Source organism: Geotrypetes seraphini, chromosome 7 (genome assembly GCF_902459505.1).
Source record: "Geotrypetes seraphini chromosome 7, aGeoSer1.1, whole genome shotgun sequence".
In the NCBI taxonomy this organism is placed as follows: Eukaryota; Metazoa; Chordata; class Amphibia; order Gymnophiona; family Dermophiidae; genus Geotrypetes; species Geotrypetes seraphini.
In genome coordinates, this window is record NC_047090.1 from 195,792,680 (window position 1) to 195,798,679 (window position 6,000).

Sequence of the window (6,000 nt, forward strand, 5' to 3'; positions counted from 1 at the left end):
ATTTTACTAAGATGCGCTAGCATTTTTAGCGCACGCAGGAAATTACTGTGCGTTACGCTTAACGTCTAGCACACACTATTCCGCATGTTAAAGCCCTAACGCGGCTTAGTAAAAGGAGCCCCAAGTGGGGAGTGGGACTGTACACATCAACCTTGGAAATGCTGTAGCACTCTGAGTTTGTGTCTTGTGCGCCTACACATGCGATGTTGGAGTGAAAGCTTTGAAAAATAGACTACGTGGTGGTGGTGCTCAAAGAAGCTCGTATAACTCTGAAACAAAGAGCTTCTTTGAGCACCCCCACATAGTCTATTTTTTGAGGTTTTCACTCCAACATTGCATGTGTAGGCGCTGAAGACACAAACTCGGAGTGCTACAGTGACATCTAGTGGACTGACTTCTTCATCCCTGAGGCAGGCCTCTGATTGGAGGCCAAAACACGGACCGTGTCAGGTCCCCAAAGACTAAGGACATTTTATCCTTGTATATATGTATTTATATGTGCTCTGTGTTTATTTGAATCTACATTAATAAAGGTTGTTATTTCCAAGGTTGATGTGTACAGTTCTACTCCCCACTTGGTTTCTTTGTCTTACGTTGCTGTTTTTGCCATTTGACATAAAAGCTAATAATGGAGCCCCTAATTGTAGCCTTAAAGGCATCCCACCAAGTTGATATTGATGTATCTTCAGGTTTATTATGTTGATCATAATTATTAATAGCTATAATTATATTGTCTTTAAAGTCTGGTTCATTGATTAAATTTGATGGAAATTTCCATTAGTATGAGTTAAAATATGAATGTGTTAGATCTAATCCCTGAGACCGGATAGCATCCATCCGAGGGTAATCAAGGAACTGAAAGGGGTTATAGCTGAAATGCTCCATAAGAACATAAGAAGTGCCTCTGCTGGGTCAGACCAGAGGTCCATCGTGCCTAGCAGTCATAGTAACATAGTAACATAGTAGATGACGGCAGATAAAGACCCGAATGGTCCATCCAGTCTGCCCAACCTGATTCAATTTAAATTTTTTTTTTTTTTTTTTTTTTCTTCTTAGCTATTTCTGGGCGAGAATCCAAAGCTTTACCCGGTACTGTGCTTGGGTTCCAACTGCCGAAATCTCTGTTAAGACTTACTCCAGCCCATCTACACCCTCCCAGCCATTGAAGCCCTCCCCTGCCCATCCTCCTCCAAACGGCCATACACAGACACAGACCGTACAAGTCTGCCCAGTAACTGGCCTAGTTGTAACAGTCCTCTTGTACAGCAGCCCAATAGGTCCAGGACCTGTGTAGTAGTCCTCTATCTATACCCCTCTATCCCCTTTTCCTTCAGAAAATTGTGCAATCCCTTCTTGAACCCTATTACCATACTCTGTCCTATCACACCCACTGGAAGCTCATTCCAGGTGTCCACCACCCGCTGGGTGAAGAAAAACTTCCTAGCATTGGTTTTCAATCTGTCCCCTTTCAGCTTTTCCGAATGCCCTCTCGTTCTTGTAGTTTTCAAAAGTTTGAAGAATCTGTCCCTCTCCACTTTCTCTATGTCCTTCATGATCTTGTAAGTCTCTATTATATCCCCTCTAATCCTCCTCTTCTCCAGAGAAAAGAGCCCCAGTTTCTCCAGTCTCTCCGTGTATGAAAGGTTTTCCATACCTTTTATCAAACGCGTCACTCTCTTCTGAACTCTCTCGAGAATTACCATATCCTTCTTAAGGTATGGCGACCAATATTGAACGCAGTACTCCAGATGCGGATGCACCATCGCCTGATACAACTAATAGCCAATCTGTCGATCCGATCTTCAAGAAAGATTTGAGGGGAGATCCGGGAAACTACAGACCGGTGAGCCTGACTTCGGGAAAAATATTAGAGGCGCTGATAAAGGACCGTATCATCAATCACCTTGACGGACACAAACTGATGAGGACCAGCCAGCATGGCTTCAGCAAAGGAAGATCTTGCTTGACAAACTTACTGCACTTCTTTGAGGGAATAAATAGGCAGATAGACAAGGGTGACCCGGTCAACATCATATATCTAGATTTTCATAAGGTGTTCGACAAGGTCCCGCATGAACGTCTACTTTGAAAAATTGCGAGCCATGGAATCAAGGGTGATATCTCACGTGGATTAAAAACTGGCTGGCAGATAGGAAACAGAGAGTGGGGATAAATGGACAATACTCGGACTAGAAAAACATTACGAGTGGAGTGTCGCAGGGTTCAGTGCTTGGGCCAGTGCTCTTCAACATATTTATAAACGACCTAGAAATTGGCATGACGAGTGAGGTGATTAAACTTGCAGACAATACAAAGTTATTCAGAGTAGTGAGGACACAGAAGGATTGTGAAGACCTACAATGAGACATAAACACACTCGAGGAATGGGCCGCGAAATGGCTAATGAGGTTCAACGTGAATAAGTGCAAGGTGATGCATATCGGTAACAAAAATCATATGCACGAATACAGGATGTCCTGTGCTATACTCAGAGAGAGTCCCCAGGAAAGAGATGTGGGAGTACTTGTAGACAAGTCAATGAAGTTGTCTGCGCAATGTGCAGCGGTGGCGAAAAGGACAAACAGAATGTTAGGAAGGATTAAGAAGGGGATTACAAACAGATTGGAGGTTATCATGCTGCTGTACCGGGCTATGGTACACCCCCACCTGGAATACTGCGTCCACCACTGGTCACCGTACATGAAAAAGGACATAGTACTTCTCAAAAGGGTCCAGAGAAGAGCGACTAAAATGGTTAAGGGACTGGAGGAGTTGCCGTACATTGAGAGGCTAGAGAAACTGGGCCTCATCTTCCTTGAAAAGAAGAGACTGAGAAGGGACATGGTCGAAACTTTCAAGATATTGAAGGGAATTGACTTAGTAGAGAAAGAAAGATTGTTCACCCTCTCCAAGGTAGAGAGAACGAGAGGGCACTCGCTAAAGTTACAAGGGAATAGATTCCGTACAAACATAAGGAAGTTCTTCTTCACCCAGAGAGTGGTAGAAATCTGGAACACTCTTCCAGAGGCTGTTATAGGGGAAAGCACCCTTCATGGATTCAAGAAAAGGTTAGATAAGTTCCTGCTGGACAAGAACATATGCAGGTAATACTAGACTCAAATAGTGCACTGGTCTTTGACCTAAGGGCTGCTGCGTGAGCGGACTGCTGGGCAAGATGGACCACTGGTCTCACCCAGCAGTGGAAAATCTTATGTTCTTATGTTCCCTGATGTAAATTTAACCAGTCACTTTTTGCATAATTGAAATCAATGTTGAGGTAATTATCAACTGTTTGCACACCCAAAGTGGGGCTTAGCTGTGCCTCACTAGGGAGTTTCCTGTGATAGACCCTCCGGGCATACCAGTTGTGAGTTGCCTTTTTTCAGCCCTATATTGGGTCAGCACTCTGTAGAGGGAGTGGAATTTTTTCCTAAACCCATGAAGCCTTTGAGGATTTTTCTCCAACCCTCGTTTATGCCATTGTTATTTGGCTTATGTTAACTAGTGTTGCCTTTTTGGTCTCTGGGAGTCTACAGCACCTGCCAGGAGTTCTGTTTGCATTTATATTTAGGAGCAGGCTCTTTTGTTTATGTAATTGAAATCACCCATTATTATACTGTCGCCCAATTCTCCAGCTTTCCTAATCTCTGTAAACATTTCTTCATCTTAGACCACTGTTTTTCAACTTCCCTTATGTCCTCCCATCCTAACAGCTCTTTCTTCAGGTATGCTCCCATTTTACTAAAGTCCATAGGTTTGAAATCTAGGACTCTGAGTTTTGTGTGGCCGTCCTCCACTTTAGCTGTTATATCAAGCCAAACTATTTGATGATTGCTATTTCCCAGATGGGCAGATTTGAACATTAGAGATACTCCCCCAATTTGTGAGGACCAGATCTAGTATTGCTTTTTCCCTCATGGGTTCCGTCACCATTTGTCTGAGCACAGCCTCTTGAAAGGCATCCACAACCTCCTACTTCTTTCCGATTCTGCAGATGGAACTTTACAGTCCTCATCCAGCAGATTGAAGTCATCCAACAGCAGCACCTCCTCTTTCTTTCTGAACTTTTGGATATCTGTAATCAGATCTTTATAAATTTGCTGTGATTGAGTCGGAGATCTGTAGACTACACTCACATAGATAGAAGTTTAATCTTCTCTTTTCAAAGCGATCCATATCGCATCTTCCTCTCCCCAGGTCCCCTGCATTTCAGTCGCTTTGATATCGATCTTTACATAGAGAGCTACTCCTTCACCTCTTTGACCATCTCTGTCCTTCCTAAAAAGATTATATCCCAGTATGTTTGCATCCCATCCATGGGAGTCACTAAACCATGTCTCTGTGATAGCGACAATATCTAGATCTGCCTCTAACATCAGGGCTTGCAGATCATGAACTTTGTTGCTTAGACTGTGAGCATTTGTGGTCATCGCTTTCCAGCTATTTTTCGGCGGTAATCTCCTTTTTCGTATAGATTTTTGTTTCGTTTCATTTTCCGTTGCAATGCTAAGAAATGAGTTGCTGACATTGTTTATGTCGCAATCTTTACTATTATCACATCTTTTCTTTTGCCGGTGGTGGTCTCTATAATTGTCCTTCGTACATACACCACCCCCACCTTCTACTTTAAATGCCTAGAAACATATTGTCTAAATTTCTCTGCAAGGTTTCTTTTTCCTGCTGTAGTAATATGTAGCCCATCAGTGCAATATAGTTTCTTGTCCTTCCATGTATTTCCCCATCCTCCTATGTACCTGAAGCCTTCTTGATGACACCAGGCTCTGAGCCATCTATTAAAGTCCTCTGTGTTTTTCACTCTTTGCTCTCCCTTTCCATATGCAGGCAGTATTTCAGAAAAAGCTAAAGTCTTTACAAAAGGTTTCACGCCCTCACCAAGCTCCCGAAAAGCTTTCTGTGCTGCAAGTGTGGAGTTGTTGGCCAGGTCATTTGTTCCCAGATGGATAACAACATCAGTGTTAAAATCCTTAGTTTCTTCCTTAATTATAGTCAGTATTTGCCTGGAACTCCTGGTAGCTGAGGATCCTGGAAGACATTTCACTATTTTGGTCTCCTCGCCCTGTGTTCCAAGGTTAATGCCTCTGATGATGGAATCCCCCAACAGTAATAGTTTTCTGTTTTTGGCTTTTTTATTTGTACTTAGGGTGCTCTTGTTCTCTTGAGTTTCCTTCATTGGTTCCAGTCCCACCTCCCTTCTGTTTTCCTGAGTATCGCAGTGCACTAGTGGAGCGAAGGAATTCTGTAGAGGTAATATTAGTGAAGGTGGATGTTTCTGTGTTACATGTCGCAGTCTTCCTGAGCCTACTGTGACCCATTTATTCCTGGGCTGTTTTATTCTTTGAGGTAGAGGTGGTAAGTTGGTATGATTTTGTGGAGTGATGGAAGCTGCTTTAATTATATTCAATTCCTGTTTAAGTTTGCAGAGCTCCTCCTTAATACTGGCAAGTTGAAGACAGATGGGGCAAGCCTTAAGCCTCCAAATAGTATGTCTTGGAATTAAAGCACCACAGTGATTGCATAGAATAAAGGTCATCTTGATTGGTTGTGAAGCAAATTGATTTGAGAAGTCTTGATTATTTGGTTCTCTATATATGAGCAGTGATCCCTGGGGTGGGTAGGACTATAAGTCTTACCCTTTTTAGAAACATAGAAACATGACGGCAGATAAAGGCCAAATGGCCCATCCAGTCTGCCCATCCACAGAAACCATTATCTCTTTCTCTCTCTGAGAGATCCCACATGCCTATCCCAGGCCCTCTTGAATTCAGACACAGTCTCTGTTTCCACCATCTCTTCTGGGAGACTGTTCCACACATCTACCACCCTTTCCGTAAAAAAGTATTTCCTCAGATTACTCCAGAGCCTATCACCTCTTAACTTCATCCTATGCCTCTCATTGCAGAGTTTCCTTTCAAATGAAAGAGACTAGACTCATGCGCATTTACATCCCATAGCTATTTAAACGACTCTATCATATCTCCC